Consider the following 21,415-nt stretch of genomic DNA (forward strand, 5'->3'; position numbering starts at 1 on the left):
TTTGTTTCTGCGTATAACAGTCTGTCTCCTTTACCCACTTCTGGAGAACCTTTCCTGGCCCCCTCTTCAGTCTGGATTGGTTGGTTCACCTTTGTGTTTTTAACTTACTCTGTAGCCATTCTCATATTGCATGTCAAATAATGCAGATCTTAACAACTATCTGCCTCCTTCCTACTCACATTTCAGGGTTTAACTCAAATGTTGCTACTGCCTGGAAGATTTTCCTGAGCCCCCTAGACTGGACAAGTGTTCCTACTTTGTTCTACCACTTGCTGAGTTTTGCTATAACATTTACTTCCCCAATTATAAATGTTTACTTGTCTCTCTCTCCCACTAGACGACATTCCTTCTCATCTTAGTATCCTGTATACCCAGCTTAGTACCTAGTGTACTGTAAGGGCTTACATGTTTGATGAATGAGTAAATCAATTAGTCAGTCACCAAATCGATATATTGGGATTGCTGTTGGAATATTACATCCTGAGCTTAAAGTCAATGTTTTTCTCCATTAGGGTACAGAAATTAAGATAAAGAGCTCACTGTGGCCACTGTAAAAAAAATGTGAGTCCTCATCTTGCTGATCAGAGATTTATCCCTTTCAGCATTCATTCTCGCAAATGATTATTAAATTTTAGCACTATTTCCATAGAGACTTGCTTGGTTATTTTTCTTTTTCTTGTCAATTTTGCATGAGAAAAGATCAACTACTTTACCTGGCATAATATTTTGGCACAGGGAATAGGATTCTACTGTGTGGTCCAAGACTTTTGAGCCAAAGAAACTTAGTTGGCTGTTGATCTACATGAATTCTTTAGATTTTTATCTTTCAGCTACCTCGCAGGTAAGAGTATTTCCATTCACCCTCCAGGACTCTGCGTATTCATTTTTGCAAAAACATCCCAGAGCTCTCTTCTTCACCAGCATTCTTAGTCTTGGAAGCCTCTTCATGAACTATAGATGAACTCTTGAATCTAGACCTGGATTAGATGGGAGAAGGCTTCCTCTAGATTTTTTGTTTCTCCTACAGACTCCCCAAGTGAGTTTGATTCTCACAACTCACAGAAGGTAACTTTTCTTTTTCTTGATGTCTGTATACTTTCTGAGCTATAGTCTGCTTTAATTCTGAGAACAGACCAGGGTAAATTGAGCTTCAGCTCAGATCATGGCTGTTATATAAACAAATTTAAACGTCGTTTAAATACAAGGGCAGGTGTGGTGGCTCACATCTATAATCCCAGCACTTTGGGAGGCCAAGGTGGGAGGATTGTTTGAGCCCAGAAGTTCAAGACCAGCCTGGGCAACATAGTGATACCCCATCTCTGCAAAAAAAAAAAAAATTAAAATTAAAAATTAGCCACGTGTGGTGGTGCGCATCTGTGGTCCCAACTTGTTGGGAGGCTGAGACAGGAGGATCGCTTGAGCCTGGGAGATTGAGAGTGCAGTGAGCTGTCTTCATGCCACTGCACTCTAGCCTGTGTAACAAAGCGAGACCTTATCTAAAAAAAAAAAAAGGAAAAATAAATTATAGTACATAGAGTGTGAGAATTCATAAATACATAATTGACAGTTTAGGTATTCAAAAAGATGTTCAGGGAATCTTTCTAAAGAAATAGTATATGTGAGGAATAACATTCTTTTTTTTTTTCCAGACGAAGTCTAGCTCTGTCGCCCAGGCTGGAGTGCAGTGGCTCGATCTTGGCTCACTACAACCTCCGCCTCCCAGGTTCAAGTGATTGTTCTGCCTCAGCCTCCTGAGTAGCTGGGACTACAGGCGCGTGCCACCATGCCCGGCAAATTTTTTGTATTTTTGGTAGAGACGAGGTTTCACCATGTTGGGCGGGCTTGTCTCGAACTCCTGACCTTGGGATCTGCCTGCCTCAGTCTCCCAAAGTGCTGTGATTACAGGAGTGAGCCACAGCGCCCAGGAATAACATTCTTTTAGCAGTTTTGTTCCCTGCCATTGGGTTAGAGCAGCAAAGTAGTTAAAAGCCATATAAGAACACAAGGAGATGCCGGCCAATTATTGGGGTTGTACAGCAATATAATTTTGATTCACAAGAGTTGCTGACGCTAGAGGTGTTTCCTATGAATAAACTGTTCCTTAGATCCCATGGGTGATGTGAATGTATATACAACCCTGAGTAAAGACTTAATGAGAATGTCTTCTGCCTGATTGGTGTTTATATGGAATCAGGTTACTGTAGAATGTGGAAAAATGGTTTTGCTCCAGTTCCTAAACAAAATGATAAGCATTGTCCTAATTGAAATTGTTTTGACATTCTTGCTGCTTCATACAGGTCAAGTTGCAAGATGGAACAAAAGACTAGAGCTAGAGGGCCTTGACCAAAATGCTGTAAATGTTTGGAATGGCATTCTTACTAGCATATGAAATCTTTAAATAAAGAATGTAATAGGGAATATGCATTCATCTCCATATTAAAAAGGCCATGTTGGAAATAAAATATCATGGAGTTTTTAAAAGATGAGGATTAAGATCACTTGAAAATTAGTCTTTTGATTACTGTGAGAATTTGATTATAGTTTATATGATATTTATGCATAGGCATTTTTCTTTAGATTATTTGAGGTTTGACTCTGCTTGAAATGAGGAGTTTTTTAAGTATTTGAATAAAGGAGCTAGCTGGAATTATAGGCAGAACATTAACATAATAATATTTTTTGAATGCTTACGGTATGCCAGACACTATTATAAGAGCATTATATGTAATATATATTATATGTAAAACACATTTAAATATAATTTCAGTATATTTTGATGACTTGATTCAGTGCACAGAATATAACTCACAGAAGGCGGCTTCTCAGTCTCAAGAGAAGTAGCCAGGAAATCTCTTTCTTTCTGGAAAAGGGTATGAGTAATTTTTTAATACTTTAAAATAAATCTGAAAACTATTTTGAAGGCTCTCAAAAATAAACAGTTGATCATGCGGTACTGTGGTTGGTCAAAAATAGCTGCCTATGTCCTTTTCCTTTTGAAATCTGTTTATTGTTTACTTTTTATTCTGCCTCCTCCCCGACTGTCCCCCCAACATTGATGTAATGGAACAGAGTAATTTCTGAAATCAGTGTACAATTATATGTTGCCCTTTTCTCTGTTTGAATCAGTAAGTCAGGTGGTAGACATTAGCCTCTAACCACCATTTTGGCAACATATGTACCTTATATATGTGCGCATTATTTCTCCAAATAAATGCTGGAGGAGGGTGATTTATTTTTCCCAATCTGTGTTCAAATCTGTGAGCTGAAAAGGAGGCATTTGGACTTGGCACAGTGGCTCGCACCTGTAATTAATCCCAACCCTTTGTGAGGCTGAGGCAGGAGGATCCCTTGAGTTCAGGAGTTCAAGGCCAGCCTGGGCAATATAGTGAGATCCCATCTCTACGAAAAGTAAAAAATTAGCTGGGCATGGGGTGATGCATGCCTGTAGTCCCAGCCACTTGGGAGGCTGAGATGGGAGGATCACTTAAGCCAAGCCAGGGAGATCAAGGCTGCAGTAAGCTGTGATTGTGCTACTGCACTCCAGCATAGGCGACATAGCAAGACCCTGTCTCAAAAAAAAAAAAAAAAAAAAGTAAAAGAAAAGAAAGAAAAGGAGGCATCTGATCTGCAGTTCTGAATTGATTGGTTATCCACCATTATATGAGGTAACTTGTTCTGTAAATCTTATGTGCAACCAAGTTGTTGGGGGAAAATTAAATCACTATTTTTTTTTTTTTTTGAGGAGTCTCACTCTGTCGCCCAGGCTGGAGTGCAGTGGCGCGATCTCGGCTCACTGCAAGTTCCACCTCCCGGGTTCACGCCATTCTCCTGCCTCAGCCTCCCAAATAGCTGGGACTACAGGCGCCCACCACCACGCCTGGCTAATTTTTTTGTATTTTCTTTAGAAGAGACAGGATTTCACCGTGTTAGCCAGGATGGTCTCGATCGCCTGACCTCGTGATCCGCCCACCTCAGCCTCCCAAAGTGCTGGGATTACAGGCATGAGCCACCGCGCCTGGCCTGAATAACTATTTTTAAAGTAATTATGTTTTACGCATGTTAGGTTTTTAAATGAATTTTCCAGACAGATTCCTCTTGTTTTACCTTTTTTTGTACACGAAATTTTTCCAAAATAACAAAAATAAGATCTCAGTCTTTTAAAATATACATCTAATTTCCTTGGAGAGGCGCAAGTGAAAGAACACTAAAAAACCAGGTAAATGCAAGGTTATCGCTGTAAGTGAATGCCTGTGCTTTGGAAGCCTTGTTGTTCTTGAACTGTGGTTTCTGGTACAGATGGAGAACAGAGACCACTGGCTGCTGAAGCTGGTGCTGAGAGGGGCCAATGGCTGTTCTTCGGAGGTTAACACAAGGAAAACCACTTGATTTGCCAGAGGAGTCTGGGAGGGGAGCAGATGGCTGCAAGAAGGGCCCTCTAACTTACTCAGCTGCTCTGAGAAGCTAAGGGTGACCTCTGTAATACAAACAAACCAAGTAGTTCTCAGGGTAATGGGGCAGCATCATTTCTATTCCCAAATAACAATACTGCTCCTCACTTTGCAATCTCTCACACCCTCACCCAGTGTTTGGGCACCATCTGCTTCTTGTGAACTTACTAGGGGCCAGTTGGGATTGCTGTTGAATGATATCTTTGGGAACTGTGTTCTTTACAAATTACTTTCACATGAGTCTGATAGGCAGATAAGTAGTATTATATCTATTTGTATAATTAGGAAACTGAGGCAAAGAGGAATTGAGGGGTACTAGAATTACAACTCAAGCATTCTGATTCCTAATCTCTTTGTATCAATAGTATATAGAGCCATTCCGGTGCTCTTGTTTAGGCAGTTGTTACCCAGCTTTTGAGAAAGGCTCTCTGGAAAGAAAATTAGTTGTTTTATAGATGTCACTCTCATTGTTTTAATTCTCCTGGTTACTGTTTTGCTAAATGACAAAAAGGAGAGAAAGAGTGGCTGCTTTACTTTCTGCTGGTATACTGCTATGGCCTTCCAGGAGACAGGAATTAAGTGAGAAGGTCTCATTTATACTATGCAGTTTCATCAAAACCAAATTTATTCAAGAGGAAGCATCGTCAGTCAAAGGAGTTACTTAGTTTATATATTTGCATATCTTTTTTAACTGACTATAAGAAAAAATATTCTTTTCATAAACCTCATCTCTTCTTTTCCTTGCTCTTGGCTGAAATGATATTCATTTTCATGCATTAACACCTGCCTAGGGGCCTGGTGAATCAAAAGAGCAGTGAGCAAAGTGGTTTTAATTGCCCAAGCTTTACTAGAGCCTTTCTTGCACTTAGAAAAACAAAAGGCTTTGAATGGTGTCAAAGGGCTGTACTGAGAAGTGCTTTCCTTTAGAACTCTAAGCAGATTGATGCACTCATGTCCTGATGCTTTTTCTTGTACAGATGAGTTCATGAGCCCACCTTCATTCCAACTATGAGAGCATCACAGCACTTGTCAGTTTCAGTTACCTTGAACATATGCCCAGGAAAACAGGCAAATGTCAGAGTTTACTGACTTGTTATTAGTGCAGGACTCTGTCTTTGTAGAATTATACTTACTCATTACCTTTACAAAGTTTTGTATGCAAATTTAAACTGCAGAGTCATATTTAATACATTGTAGTCCTTAAGAATACAGGCTCTGGAGCCAGACTGCCTGTGTTCAGATCCCAACTTTACATTTTACAGGTTGTGTGATCTCAGACAAGTTCTTCTATCTCTCTTATCCTAGTTTTCTTATCTGAAAAAGGGAGATAACAGAATCTACTTTGTAGGGTTGCTTTGAGCATTTAATTAATTAGTTAATACATGGGAAGCACTTAGAATACTATCTGTCATATAGTAAGTATATCTAGTAAATGTTGGCTGATAAAAACTGCTTATATTTTATATTTTTGAAAATAGGTTATAAAAACTGGCAGAAGCATAACAGGCATAAATATCAATTATGAGCCAGGCTGGTGGCTCAGCTCACACCTCCAGTCTCAGCACTTTGGGAGGCCAAGGCAGGAAGATCACTTGAGACCAGGAGTTTGAGAACAGCCTAGGCAATATAGCAAGACTCAGCTCTACAAACATTAAAAAAATAATAATTAGCCAGGTATGGTGGCACATGCCTGTGGTCTCAGCTGCTTGGGAGGCTGAGGTGAGAGGATCACTTGACCCTGGAGGTCAAAGTTGCAGTGAGCCGTAATCATGCCAGTACATTCCAACCTAGGCTACAAAGCAAGACCCCATCCTCCAGCCATATAAATAATTAATTAATTAATTTAAAAATCTATATACATACATTATGGAAAATAATCTTGGTGTTTCAATATTATACCAAATATACAAATTATTGTTACTTTGCTCACCATCTCAGTAAAATTATTTCATTACTGGCTTATTTTAATCACAAAATCAGGAATTTTATAAACATGCTTAATCCTATGTGAATTGTAGATATAAATATGTAAAAGATTCAGTTTAGTGTTCGTTTATTCATTCATCCATACACAGTCAGTTACTAAGCCCTTACCATGTGCCTGAGTTGAAAATATAGAGATGAAAAAGATATACATAACTCCTTTATTCAAGGAGCTCACAATCTAAAGGGAAAAGATAAATGTGAAGACAATTACGTTGATGTCAAGTACTATAATGGAGATATGATTGATGAAAAATGAGCGCTCAGGAAGAAGCACTTAACTAGCTGTCCAAAGAGATGAGGGAAGACTTCCCAGAGTAGGGACTCATTTGAGTCAAGAATTAGCATGAGAAGGAAGTGAGAAGGTCATGCCTGGTATAGGGAACTTCACATGCAAAGGCATAAAGGAAAAGAAAATGGAGAAAACAGCATAGTCAAGAATCTGCAAACAGTTTGGTGTGTTTGGAATATGGGAGAGTGACAGGAAGCAAGTCTGAAGAGATAGAAAGAAATCATATCGTAAGAAGTTTGAACTTTATCTTGTAATCAGTGGAGAACCATCAAGCAATTCAGTTCAGCAAACACTTTTATAAATGTTTATTCTATGCCAGACTGTTAGGAAGCAGAAATATAAAATACATAGTTCACAGTTTTGTTCTGTTTTTTTTTATTTAAGTTCTAGGGTACATGTGCACAATGTGCAAGTTTGTTACATAGGTATACCTGTGTCATGTTGGTTTGCTGCACTCATTAACTCGTCATTTACATTAGGTATTTCTGCTAATGCTATCCCTTCCCCTGCCCCCAACCCCCACGACAGGCCCCGGGGTGTAATGTTCCCTGCCTGCCCCGTGTCCAAGTGTTCTCATTGTTCATTTCCCACCTATGAGTGAGAACATGCAGTGTTTGGTTTTCTGTTCTTGTGATAGTTTGCTCAGAATGATGGTTTCTAGCTGCATCCATGTCCCTGCAAAGGACACTAACTCATCCTTTTTTATGGCTGCATACTATTCCATGGTGTATATGTGCCACATTTTCTTATCCATTGATGGATATTTCGGTTGGTTCCGAGTCTTTGCTATTGTGAATAGTACCACAGTAAATAAACGTGTGCATGTGTCTTTATAGTAGCATGATTTATAATCCTTTGGGTATATACTCAGTAGTGGAATCTCTGGGTCAAATGGTATTTCTAGTTCTAGATCCTTGAGGAATTGCCACACTATCTTCCACAATGGTTGAACTCCCACTAACAGTGTAAAGCGTTCTTATTTCTCCACATCCTCTCCAACATCTGTTGTTTCCTGACTTTTTAATGATCGCCATTCTAACTGGTATGAGATGGTATCTCATTGTGGTTTTGATTTGCATTTCTCTGATGACCAGTGATGATGAGTATTTTTTCATGTGTCTGTTGGCTGCCTAAATGTCTTCTTTTGAGAAGTGTCTGTTCATATCCTTTGCCCACTTTTTGATGGGGTTTTTTTTTTCTTGAAAGTTTGTTTAAGTTCTTTGTAGAATCTGGATATTAGCCCTTTGTCAGATGAGTAGATTGCAAAAATTGTCTCCCATTCTGTAGGGTGCCTGTTCACTCTGATGGTAGTTTCTTTTGCTGTGCAGAAGCTCTTCAGTTTAATTAGATCCCATTAGTCTGTTTTGGCTTTTGTTGCCATTGCTTTGGTATTTTAGTCATGAAGTCCTTGCCCGTGCCTATGTCCTGAATGATATTGCCTAGGTTTTCTTCTAGGGTTTTTATGGTTTTAGGTCTAACATTTAAGTCTTTAATCCATCTTGAATTAATTTTTATATAAGGTATAAGGAAGGGATCCAGTTTCGGCTTTCTACGTATGGCTAGCCAGTTTTCCCAGCACCATTTATTAAATAGGAAATCCTTTCCCATTTCTTGTTTTTGTCAGGTTTGTCAAAGATCAGATGGTTGTAGATATGTGGTATTATTTCTGAGGGCTCTGTTCCGTTCCATTGGTCTATATCTCTTTTGGTACCAGTACCATATTGTTTTGGTTACTGTATCCTTGTAGTATAATTTGAAGTCAGGTAGCATGATGCCCCAGCTTTGCTCTTTTTTGGTTCCATATGAACTTTAAAGTAGTTTTTTCCAATTCTGTGAAGAAAGTCATAGTTTGATGTGGATGGCATTGAATCTATAAATTACTTTGGGCAGTATGGCCATTTTGTGATATTGATTCTTCCTATCCATGAGCATGGAATGTTCTTCCATTTGTTTGTGTTCTCTTTTATTTTGTTGAGCAGTGGTTTGTAGTTCTCCTTGAAGAAGTCCTTCACATCCCTTGTAAGTTGGATTCCTAGGTATTTTATTCTCTTTGAAGCAATTGTGAATGGGAGTTGACTTATGATTTGGCTCTCTGTCTGTTATTGGTGTATAGGAATGCTTGTGATTTTTTGCACATTGATTTTGTATCCTGAGACTTTGCTGACGTTGCTTATCAGCTTAAGGAGATTTTGGGCTGCGACAATGGAGTTTTCTAAATATACACCCATGTCATCTGCAAACAGGGACATTTGATTTCCTCTTTTCCTGATTGAATACCCTTCCTTTCTTTCTCTTGCCTGATTTCCCTGGCCAGAACTTCCAACACTATGTTGAATAGGAGTGGTGAGAGAGGGCATCCCTGTCTTATGCCGGTTTTCAAAGGGAATGCTTCCAGTTTTTGCCCATTCAGTATGATATTGGCTGTGGGTTTGTCATAAATAGCTCTTATTATTTTGAGATATGTTCCATCAATACCTAGTTTATTGAGAGTTTTTAGCATGAAGGGCTGTTGAATTTTGTTGAAGGCCTTTTCTGCATCCATTGAGATAATCATGTGGGTTTTGTTGTTGGTTCTGTTTATGTGATGGATTACGTTTATTGATTTGCGTATGTTGAACCAGCCTTGCATCCCAGGGATGAAGCCGACTTGATCATGGTAGATAAGCTTTTTGATATGCTGCTGGATTCGGCTTGCTAGTATTTTGTTGAGGATTTTCGCATTGATATTCATCAGGGATATTGGTTTAAAATTCTCTTTTTTTGTGTGTCTCTGCCAGGCTTTGTTATCAGGATGATGCTGGCCTCATAAAATGAGTTAGGGAGGATTCCCTCTTTTTCTATTGATTGGAATAGTTTCAGAAGGAATGGTACCAGCTCCTCTTTGTGCCTCTGGTAGAATTTGGTTGTGAGTCCATCTGGTCCTAGACTTTTTTTGGTTGATAGGCTATTAATTATTGCCTCAATTTCAGAGCTTGTTATTGGTCTATTCAGAGATTCAACTTCTTCCTGGTTTAGTCTTGGGAGGGTGTATGTGTCCAGGAATTTATCCATATCTTCTAGATTTTCTAGTTTATTTTCGTAGAGGTGTTTATAATATTCTCTGATGGTAGTTTGTATTTCTGTGGGATTGGTGGCAATATCCCTTTTATCATTTTTTATTGTGTCTATTTGATTCTTCTCTCTTTTCTTATTAGTCTTGCTAGCAGTCTATCCATTTTGTTGATCTTTATAAAAAACCAGCTGCTGGATTCGTGGATTTTTTGAAGGGTTCTTTATGTCTCTATCTCCTTCAGTTCTGCTCTGATCTTAGTCATTTCTTGCCTTCTGCTAGCTTTTGAATGTGTTTGCTCTTGCTTCTCTAGTTCTTTTAATTGTAATGTTAGGGTGTCGATTTTAGATCTTCCCTGCTTTCTCTTGTGGGCATTTAGTGCTATAAATTTCCCTCTACACACTGCTTTAAATGTGTCCCAGAGATTCTGGTATGTTGTGTCTTTGTTCTCATTGGTTTCAAAGAACATCTTTATTTCTGCCTTCATTTCGTTATATACCCAGTAGTCATTCAGGAGCAGGTTTTCAGTTTCCATGTGGTTGAGCGGTTTTGAGTGAGTTTCTTAATCCTGAGTTCTAATTTGATTGCACTGCGGTCTGAGAGACAGTTTGTTGTGATTTCTGTTCTTTTACATTTGCTGAGGAGTGCTTTACTTCCAATTATGTGGTCAGTTTTGGAATAAGTGTGATGTGGTGCTAAGAAGAATGTATATTCTGTTGATTTGGGGTGGAGAGTTCTGTAGATGTCTGTTAGGTCTGCTTGGTGCAGAGCTGAGTTCACAGTTTTATAGGAATGACATAATATTATTTCCCCATTGGAAAGAGCTTCTGCTTGTGTTTATGGAAGATGAGTAGAGGAAATAAGACTTAAAGGCAGGAAGATTAGTTAACTCAGGCAAGAGATTATTATGATCTCAAATTGAGGTGGTATTAGGGGAGTTAAAGGGGAGGAACTAGAATGGAGAAATATTTAGGAGGCAGAATCCACAGGATTTAGTGACCTTTTGTATATGAATCAGAAGGAGAAGCCAAGGATAAACCCCAGATCAGTGGCTCCTGCCTGACTCTACAGCTCCATCACTTGTCACTTTACCGCTTCCTGTTGGCTTTCCTGTCGCTGGTCTTCTTTCTGTTCTTTGAACATTCCATGATCCTGTATGACTCAGCACTTCTGCATATCTGTCTCTGTCTCTTTCTATCTGTCTGTCTCTCTCTCTCTTTCTGTCTCTCTCTCTCTTTCTTGCCTGGAGTCTTCTTTACCACTATTCTGCCATTCTCCATCCTTTCACCTAATTAATTCCTACTTATTCTATAGAATTCTGGACAAAATGTTATTTCCTCAAAAACTCATCCCTTACCACCTCCGTCCCTGAATCAGGTCAGGTTCCCCCCTATTATATACTACCCTATCATTTTATACTACTTCTTTATAGTACTTAACACAATTAGAATTCAATAATTATTTTTCTCCACAACTAGAAGATAAATCTCATAAGGTCAAGGATCATTAGGTCTTTTCAACAGATGTATCCTTGGAACCTAACATATAGTAAATGTTAAATAATTTTTAATTGAATGAATGAATGAACCTTGATCTAAATTTTTTCAAGAGGATCTAGGAAAATAAGATTGATGTTTTGGAAATTTATAATGGAACTAAAATGTGGTTGTTAGGAGGTTAGACTTTCAAGCCGAACTTCCTAGGTCCAAATCCTAAATCCTAGCTCTTGTCTCAGTTTCTTTACCAACAAAAATGGGGATAATAATAGTATTAAATACATAATGTTGTGGTAAGGGTTAAATGATATAAAGTATGTAAAAGAAATTAGTACCTAGTACGTGGTAAGTGCCCAAAACTGTTAATGATTAAAAATTATTTTTCTTTTTTGATCAAAATAAATAATTAGCTATATTTAAGAAGTATAGGCTGGGCACGGTGGCTCATGTCTGTAATCCCAGCACTTTGGGAGGCCGAGGCGAGTGGATCACTTGAGGTCAGGAGTTCAAGACCAGTCTGGCCTGCATGGTGAAACCCCATCTCCACTAAAAATGCAAAAAAATTAGTCAGGGGTGGTGGCGCATCCCTGTAGTCCCAGCTACCTGGGAGCCTGAGGCAGGAGAATGGCTTGAACCCAGGAGGCAGAAGTTGCAGTGAGCCAAGATCACGCCACTGCACTCCAGCCTGGGTGACAGAGCAAGACTCCGTCTTAAAAAAAAAAAAAAAAAAAAAAGAAGAAGAAGAAGAAGAAGAAGAAGTATATTGGCTGGGCACGTTGGCTCACGCCTGTAATCCCAGCACTTTGGGAGGCCGAGGCAGGCAAATCACTTAAGGCCAAGAGTTCGAGACCAACCTGACCAACATGGCGAAACCCTGTCTCCACTAAAAATACAAAAACTAGCCGGCTGTGGTGGTCGGGGCCTATAATCCCAGCTTCTCGGGAGACTGAGGCAGGAGAATTGCTTGAACCTGGGAGGCAGAGGTTGCGGTGAGCTGAGATCGCACCACTGCTCTCCAGTCTGGGCGACAGAGCGAGACCTTATCTGAAAAAAAAAAGGAAGCACCTTGAGTTGAAAGAAATGCTGTAAATTTATTTTTCCTAGTTTTTAAAGCCCAACATTGTTTCAGAATGTGAAATTATGAAATTATGATCATTTTATAATAATTTATGTTACCATGACTGTAATCATGCAATAAGATTAGGGCAAATCACATAACTTCTCTGAACCTTGTTCCTCATCTATGAAATGATTATGTCTCAAGTCCTTTATTACTTGATTTTGAGTAAAATCTCACTCATATAAACTAGAATATAAGCTCCATACCCATCAATGTTAAGGCTTTTTCACTTAATATGATTCATTTCAACAATTGGGGTACCAAGTAGTTTATATAGAGGTGATATTTGAGCTAAGCCATGAAGAACATAGAATTTCCTTATTTGGAGAGGGGAAATTTGTATGTATCTGTCTGTCACACATGTCCAAACAGAAGAATGGTCTTTAGTACTTTCTGTTTAATCCAAGGTGGAGTCTAGCCCATGCCCGGGATTCCCCATCCTTAATCCTGGGAAAGAAAACTGTTAAGTGAACAATTTCAGTCAATTCCCATGTCCTCAGTTTAGAAGGTAGGAGAATCAGAACTCTTTTAAACCATGGATTTTTAAGTTTCTTACTGATCTTGTGGTTCTCAGAGCTCTTGCTGCACATGTAGGCATGTCTAGCTCTTGCGAGGACCACCTGCAAAGTACTTGGTTGTTAGGAGCCTGTGAGGCCATTTTGATACATTTTAAAATCTTGCCTAAGTGGCACTTGAAGCACGTTGAAGGCAAAGAAAGCATGGCTCATTTATAGGATGACATGCTGGTGGGGGTTCTCATAATAGCAGGTATTTATAGAAGGCTAGTGATTTTTCTGGAAGTGGAGATGTCACAGCCAGTGTGATATGTAATGGAGAAGCAGCTGTGGTAGAGTTTTATTCTTATAGTTCTAAACAGTCTACAGGTCAGGTAGGGAAGCTGTCTAAGCCATAGAACAGAAAGTTGGCATGAAGCATCTCTTCTTCTCAGGGCAAGGCTTGCTTTGTGATCCGAGGGGTAAGGGGTGGGTAAATGCACTGGTTGTAAAACTAAACGAGAACTCCTTGAAAATGTTTGGTGCTTTATGCAGGGCCTGCTCAGTGTTAAAGCACTTAAGGGCTTTGTGTGTGTGTGTGTGTGTGTGTGTGTATGAGGTGATAGGGCCACAAGGCAAGCAGCTGCCTGATTGTCCATTTTCTTACACACACACACACACACACAGTTATCTATCAGGTCCACCACCTCTGATTGCTTTGTGTCAAAAAACAGACTGTAGGAAGGAACAAAATAGGGATGTTTTACCTTTATGACCCACTGGAATCACTAGTAAAGCAGGTAGGGGTGTGTGTGTGTTTGTGTGTGTGTGTGCGCGCACGTGTGTGTGTTTTAACTGTGGTACACTACCAAATCTAACATTATATATTGCTTCTCTTTACACCTGCTTATTCCTCCCCACAATTTATCCATATCCTAATCAGTTGAAGACCTACAACTAATAAAATAGACTGTTTTAAAAGCCTATATAGTTCTTGGGCATTTGAATATTTGATAAGTAGAATAACTTCACAATGTATGTATTTTCTTTTTGTATCTAAGGAAAATGTGAATGAAGGAGTATCACAAAGATGATATTTAGGAAAACTTCATCTATAAAGTAGTTGTTTTTCACATGAGTTTCTAAGCAATTTTTGTGGCGGTTGTTTCTGTTACTGTTTTTGTTAAGAGCCCACCAGGTTCCAGGCACTGACCTAACCACTTTACGTGGTTTTTTTCTTTATTTTACAGATAAGGGTGTTAAGAGTCAAAGGCAGTCAAAACTTTAAATAAAAAATTAAGTCACCCCTAATGAAATAATAAGTCAAAGCAACATCATCAATGACTGTTAAAACCATTAGGTGAAAAGCTGACAAGGAACTTTGTAAGAGAGAGATCAGGTCAAAAACACCAAAACCCACTGATCATTTCTAACAGCATGAAAAGAAAGACAATCAGGCATTGTATGTCTCCCGATGTGATGCAATAGAAAGTATGCAACACAGCCTGTGAAGTAATTCCCGCAAAAAACCCAAATCTTATCAAGTCTCTAGAACTCACTATTATTTTTCAATATTAGGATGTTGGGGAAGAAGAGAACTTGTAGTTTAAGAGACATAATAACCAAATTAAATGTCTGCACCTTGTTTGCATCTTGATTTGAACAAACATCCTGTATTAAAGAAAAATAAAAATAAAGAACCAGGCACAGTGGTTCATGCCTATAATCCCAGGACTTTGGGAGGCTGAGGCAGGAGGATCAGTTGAGGTTAGGAGTTCAAGACCAGCCTGGACAACACATTGAGACCCCATCTCTACAAAAAATGAAAAAATTAGGAATGGTAGCACCTGAAAAGTTCCAACTTTTCAGGAGGCTGAGGTGGGAGGTTCACTTGAGCCCAGGAGGTTGAGGCTGCAGTGAGCCATGATCACACCACTGCACTCTAGCTTAGGTAACAGAGAGAGACCCTGTCTCAAAAAAAAAAAAAAAAAAGAAAGAAAAGAAAAAGAAAAGTTAATTATGGAAATCTGAACACTCAATATTTGATATTAAGGAATTACTAATTTTACTTCTTATCTTTTAGAGATTCATATCAGAGGTGTTTACCAATGAAATGATATTTGCGAGATTTGCTTTCAAAGTAATCTATGGAGGAGGTAGGAAAGGAGTTGGTAAACAGTAGGTTAAAGAAATTTGTCTTTGTGTTGATAATTATTGAAGTTAAGTGATGTATACATCATGGGGACTCAACATACTGCTGTTTCTGTCCTTTTTTTTTTTTTTTTTTGCTTGCCTTGCTCTGGAGGACAGTGATATGATCTTGGCTCACTGTAACCTCGATCTCCCAGGCTCCAGTGATCTTCCCACCTCAGCCAGCTCCCCCCAAGTAGCTGGGACTGTGGCTATGGGACTACAGGTGTGCACCATCACACCTGGCTAATTTTTTGTACTTTCCATAGAGGCAGGGTTTCGCCATATTGCCAGGCTGGTCTTGAACTCCTGAGCTCAAGTGATCCACCTGCCTCAGCCTCCCAAAGCTCTGAGATTACAGGCGTGAGCCGCCACACCTGGCCCTGTCTCTGTACTTTTTTGTTTGATTGCCAGGCTGGTCTTGAACTGCTGGGCTCAAGCAGTCCTCCCACCTTGGGCTCCCAAAGTGCTGCAATTACAGGCATGAGCCACCACACCTAGCCGGTAAAGATTTTTAAAAACCAACCTTCTGAGCCCCGGAGTTTGAGATCACCCTGGGCAACATGGTGAAACCCCATCTCTACAAAAAAATGCAAAAAAATTAGCCAGGCAGCCGGGCGCGGTGCTTGTGCCTGTAATCCCAGTACTTTGGGAGGCTGAGGCAAGCGGATCACAAAGTGAGGAAATCAAGACCATCCTGGCCAACATGGTGAAAACCCAACTTTACTAAAAATATAAAAAATTAGCTGGGCGTGGTGGTGCGTGCCTGTAATCCCAGCTACTCGGGAGGCTGAGGCAGGAGAATCGCTTGAACCAGAAAGTTGGAGGTTGCGGTGAGCCGAAATCATGCCACTGCACTCCAACCTGGCGACAGAGTGAGAGTTCGTCTCAAAAAAATTAAAAAATAAAAAATAATTAGCCAGGCATAGTGGCATCTTGGGAAACTAAGTTGGGAGAATTCCTTGAGCCCAGGAGGTCAAGGTCGCCGCAAGCCGTGGTCGCGCCACTGCACTCCAGCCTAGATAACAGAGCAAGACCCTGACTCAAAAAAAAAAAAAAGCTTCTACATGTTTGCTTAAATTAATAGATTATTGATGGACATGTTTATGGCTGTTAGGTTGGCAATGGGAAAGAAACACTACATTAAACCTAGTCTACTTAGCTTTATTCTCAGGAGTAATCAGACTTTTTAAAAAATGTTGCTAGGTTACAATAAGGCAAGGAGTATAGATGTTTGAAAGGGACTTCCCTTTTACATTCTAAGATATATGAGGAGAAAAAGAAACTCCCAACAAGGAAACTTACATGGCCTTCTGCCTTTCAGATGAGCCTAGGTCCGAAGCATGAGCTATACCAGTGTTAATACAGCTGACAGAGCCCAAACATTTACACAGCTCAAATGAACATGTTCCCAAGAGCATCAATCATGAGCCCTAGCCAAAGCCTCTAGGGAGCCATGTATTTTTCAATGCTTTGAAAAATATTTTGCAGAAAGTTTCTCGGTTGTTTTAATATTGATCTATTTTGAAGACAGCTGTAATCTAAATTGATACTTGAGCTCTAATTCTAGATTAACCTAGTGGTTTCAAGCCATACCAATGCTGTAAAAACTGAAATTTTAGAATTTTAATAAACTGACCATTATTTTCTAATAATATTTCTAGTTATATTGTTTTATAGTTTGTAATTCCATTAGTTAAATGTGGTATTAATTGCCTATAGTACAATATTATAGAGATGTAGTATGGTGTGATAGTTAAGAGTTTGAGCTTTAGAACCAGACTGCCTAGGTGTGAATCCTGGCTTTGTCACTTCCTAGCAGAGTGACCTTTGAATGAGTTACTTAAGCTTTCTATGCTTATGTTTTCTCATACATAAATATGGGAGTAGTAATAGTAATCAAAATTTTCCAGAGAAACAAAACTAGTGAGCGATGATAGATAGATAGATAGATAGATAGATAGATAGATAGATAGATAGATACATACATACATACATACATACATACATACATACATAGGATTTATTTCAAGGAATTGGCCTATGTGATATGGGCAGCTGAGAAGTATGAAATCTGTAGAGCAGGCCAGAAATTTTGGGGCAGGACCTGGTGCTGCAATCTTGAGGCAGAATTTGTTATTTCTCAGAGAAACCTCAGACTTTTGCTTGTAAGACTTTTCAGTTGATGTATGAGGCCCACCCACATAATTGAGGATAATCTGCATTAGATAAAGTCAGCTGATTGTAAATATTAAGCACATCTACAAATTACCTGCACAGCAACACCTAGATTAGTGTTTGGTTGAATAGCTGGGTACCATAGCCTAGTCAAATTAACACATAAAACTAACCATCGGGCCAGGCACGGTGGCTCACACCTGTAATTCTAGCAGTTTGGAAGGCTGAGAGGGGGTGGATCACGAGGTCACGAATTCAAGACCAGCCTGGCCAAGATGGTGAAACCCTGTCTCTACTAAAAATGCAAAAATTAGCCAGGCGTGTTGGCAGGTGCCTGTAATCCCAGCTACTTGGTAGGCTGAGGCAGGAGAATCACTTGAACCCGGAGAGTGAAGGTTGCAGTGAGCTGAGATCGGACCACTGCACTCCTGCCTGTGCGACAGAGTGAAACTCCATCTCAAAACAAAACAAAACAAAACTTACCATCATACCTACTATCAAATTCATAAAACTGTGACAATTAAATGTGTTAATGCATATAAAGCACTTAGAATGGAGCCTAACACATAGGAAGCCCTCATAAAGGCTAAGTAAAAGAGCTTTGCTTTGTAAGATCAGCCACCATTTATTAAATAACTTTAATATGCAAAGTTCTGTGTCTAACATTGTGGGAAATTCAGTGATAGTCACTATAGAATCATAATGTATCTGCACAGGATTAAACCATGGAGATCATTTAGGCCAGCCTCTCATCTTAAAACTGTAGAAGCTGAGGTCCAATGTTTTTGTAAATATACAACCAGGGTAGTTTGTTGGTTTTTTTTAATATTAGTGATGAACAATACGCAGAGAAAGCCCTGACCTCATGAGCCTTATGTCCTAATAAGATACCCATTGATGACTATTTCAGTCTCAAATCTAACCAATATTCTTACTCAGTTTTCACACAGGAAGGGAAGGAGAAATTAGGCTCAGAGACTGTGCTGCTGCAAGCCAAGTGTGCCTAAAACATTGAACGGATGAAGCAGAAATGTTTCTATGTATCATTTTGTTTGTTTGTTTGTTTGTTTGGTTGGTTGGTTGGTTTTTATTTGTTTGTTTTTATTTTGAGAAAGTCTTACTCTGTCACTCAATCTGGAGCGCAGTGGTGTCATCATGGCTCATTGCAGCCTCAACCTCCTGGGCTCGTGTAGCAGTTTTTTTTTTTTTTTTTAGAGACAGGGTCTTTCTATGTTGCCCAGGCTGGTCTTGAACTCCTGGCCTCAAGTGATCCTCCTATCTTGTCCCCCCACAGTGCTGGGATTACAGGCATGAGCCACCTTTAGACTCAGGGGCTTAGTAACTAGGCTTTTCCACATTGACATTACTATTTTGTTTGAAATTTTTTTTTTTGGCGCAAGGGAAATTAAGAATGTACTTTCTTAGCACCTAGTTTTCAACCACTGTGAAACTTGGCCATTGGAGAAGTTGTCTCTTATCCCCTTTACATGGAGAGCCATTAATAATTGCATTAAAACATTAGTAACACATCCGTAGGACATTTTATAGTTTTACAGAGTACTTTTGAGAGGTAAGCAGAGCAAGTATTATTATACTACTTAGAAGATATCTAAGGCTCAAGAGTTGTAAAGTGTGTGGCCCAAGACTCCATAGTAAATATCAGGTTCTAGCGGCCTAATTCCTAGTGTAATGTGCTCTTTGCTATATATTACTCTGCTGGCAATGTCTGGTGGGTATAGGTCTGGAGAGGAGCTGCTTCCCAACCCTACAGCTCTCTCTTCTTTAGTTCTTTTTTTCTTTTTCTTTTTCTTTTTCTTAAAGAGACAGGATCTCACTCTGTATCCCAGGCTGGAGTACAGTGGCACCATCATAGCTGTCTAGCAACCTCAAACTCCTGGACCCAAGCATTCCTCCCACCTCAGTCCTGAAGTAGCTGGGACTACAGGTGTATGCCACCACACCCAGCTTGATTTTTTGTAGATATGGGGTTTTGCTATGTTACTGAGGCTGGTCTTGAACTCCTAGCCTCAAGCGATCCTCCCACCTTGGCCTCCAAAAGTGCTGGCATCTGAGCCACGTTGCCCAGCTTCCTTAGTTTTTAAGTGAAGGCAGTCTTTACCTATAATTAATCTTTACCTATAATTAATTTGAATGTAACTTTTTGACTTTGCTTTAAACAAGTGACAGTAAATATTTTTAAACCTGCAGTTTGTTTTGCTGAGAAAAAGCCTCTCTGGGGTTTAACCAAACCTGGAGGCTATGAAGTTAGTGAGTTTATTTTTATCTTTTTCTTGCTCTGGAAATTAATCTGAATGTTTTCAGTAATGTGTACCTTTCTTTGGATTAGACATAAATGTACCTTTATGTGATAATTTGGCTAGGTTTTATGAGTGTACTTGTAAATTTGGGTCTTATTTTAATTAACCATAACTGTCTGAAACTTGAATTTTGGAAAGTTTTCTCTGCATTTGTTAATTCTGCCAGGTCACAATGGTAGCTCTGAAACTTACATATGTACCTTTTATTACTTGACAAATATTTCTCCAACAGATACAAGATTATTTAAAATTGCTTTCCTGTTCACAGTGTCTAGTCCAGTTAAACAGGAAAGTCTCTGAAATTAGTCTCACCTTTGTTCCTGTCTGTGCTATAGCATTTGGCACATCATATTGTTACCATTTACTTACATGTGTAGCTGGGACTACAGGCATGTGCCACCATACCGGCTACTTTTTTTAATTTTGTGTAGAGACAGGGTCTCACTGTGTTGCCCAGGCTGGTCTCCCAACTCCTGGCCTCAAGTAATCCTCTCACCTGAACCTCTTGAGCCGTTGGGATTACATATGTGAGCCACTACACTAAGCATGTCTGTGGGTTTTGAAAAGAACTTTGTTGTGGCACCTTTTAGAGGTAATGACATACAATGGAAAGAAAATTAACATTGGAGTCAGTCAGACCTCCTGGTTCCAAATCTCAGGTCTGTCACATTTGCTAGCGCCTTGGGCAAATTACTTAAACTTTCTGAACCTCAGTTTACATACCTTTAAAATAAGGAAAATAGTACTGATTTTATAAGGTTGCTGTGATAAATTATTAAAAGTACCCAAAACAGTTCTGCTACATAGCAGATGCTTCACAAATATCTTCTTTTTTTGTTAGCATCCCTAGGCCTAGCAGTTCAGTACTTAAGGTCTCCTTAAACTTTTGTTGAATGACTTAATGATTAGATGAATACATATTCTTTTCAAAGAAGAAAAATCATATTTAAAGTAAAGAATAGCCAGGCATGGTGGCTCGTGCCTGTAATCCCAGCACTTTGGGAGGCTGAGTCAGGCGGATTGCTTGAGCCCTGGAGTTCAAAACCAGCCTGGGCAACATGGTAAAACCCCGTCTGCACTAAAAATACAAAAATGAGCCACTGCACCTGGCTTGTTTTTCATTAGCCTTTCCTTTATTTTCCTCTATTTTTGTACTCGAGGCTGAGAGTGGGAGGATCACTTGAGCCCAGGAGACAGAGGCTGAAGTGAGCTGAGATTGCACCACTGCACTCCAGCCTCGGTGACAGAGCTAAAAGATAAAAATAATAATAAAGAACAATTAATATTACAGAATTAATTTGCTATTGATTTTATCTTTTAATTTTGTTAAGTTAAAAATGGATTCTCCTACATTTCAAAATTACTGTCACTGTGTGCCTAGTGAGTAGAGGTGTAACACTACGTAGTTTCATTGCACCTAGCTGTGCCTTTCATGTCTTAAATTTCTTGCCTTTTATGTATTCCACGTGGAATTTTATGTTTTAAAGAATAATTATTTTCCTTAGTCTTCTTTGATCTTCCTTCTGTCCTTCCTCTTGGCATTTTGGATTCTCTTTCATTTGTGACATCTACCTTACTCTAGATAATACAGATATTATTTGTAGACTTGTCTTTGCCTACCACCTAGAGCTGAAAATCTACTGCAGGAGTCTTTAAGTTATTTAGGATTCCTTCTTAGTCTTTCTGAGACTATGATGATAGCTATGAACTATCCCCTCCCCCCAGAAAAATGTATACACATACAAGCTAAAGTTTTCATATCAGTATGAGTTCAGGAGGTTCATGAACTCCAGGGTAGGGACTCTTTCTATATTGTGTGTTTCTTCAGAGCAGTAACTGAATTTCAT

At 39.3% G+C, this 21,415-nt stretch overlaps 1 protein-coding gene across 6 annotated transcripts in view; it reads left to right on the forward strand.

Moving 5' to 3' along the window:
* ZSWIM5 (zinc finger SWIM-type containing 5) overlaps positions 1-21,415 on the forward strand; it is a 194,211-nt gene that overhangs the window by 97,429 nt on the left and 75,367 nt on the right. The window lies entirely within an intron of this gene.

The sequence above is a fragment of the Macaca mulatta genome, chromosome 1 (genome assembly GCF_049350105.2).
Source record: "Macaca mulatta isolate MMU2019108-1 chromosome 1, T2T-MMU8v2.0, whole genome shotgun sequence".
Lineage (NCBI taxonomy): Eukaryota > Metazoa > Chordata > Mammalia > Primates > Cercopithecidae > Macaca > Macaca mulatta.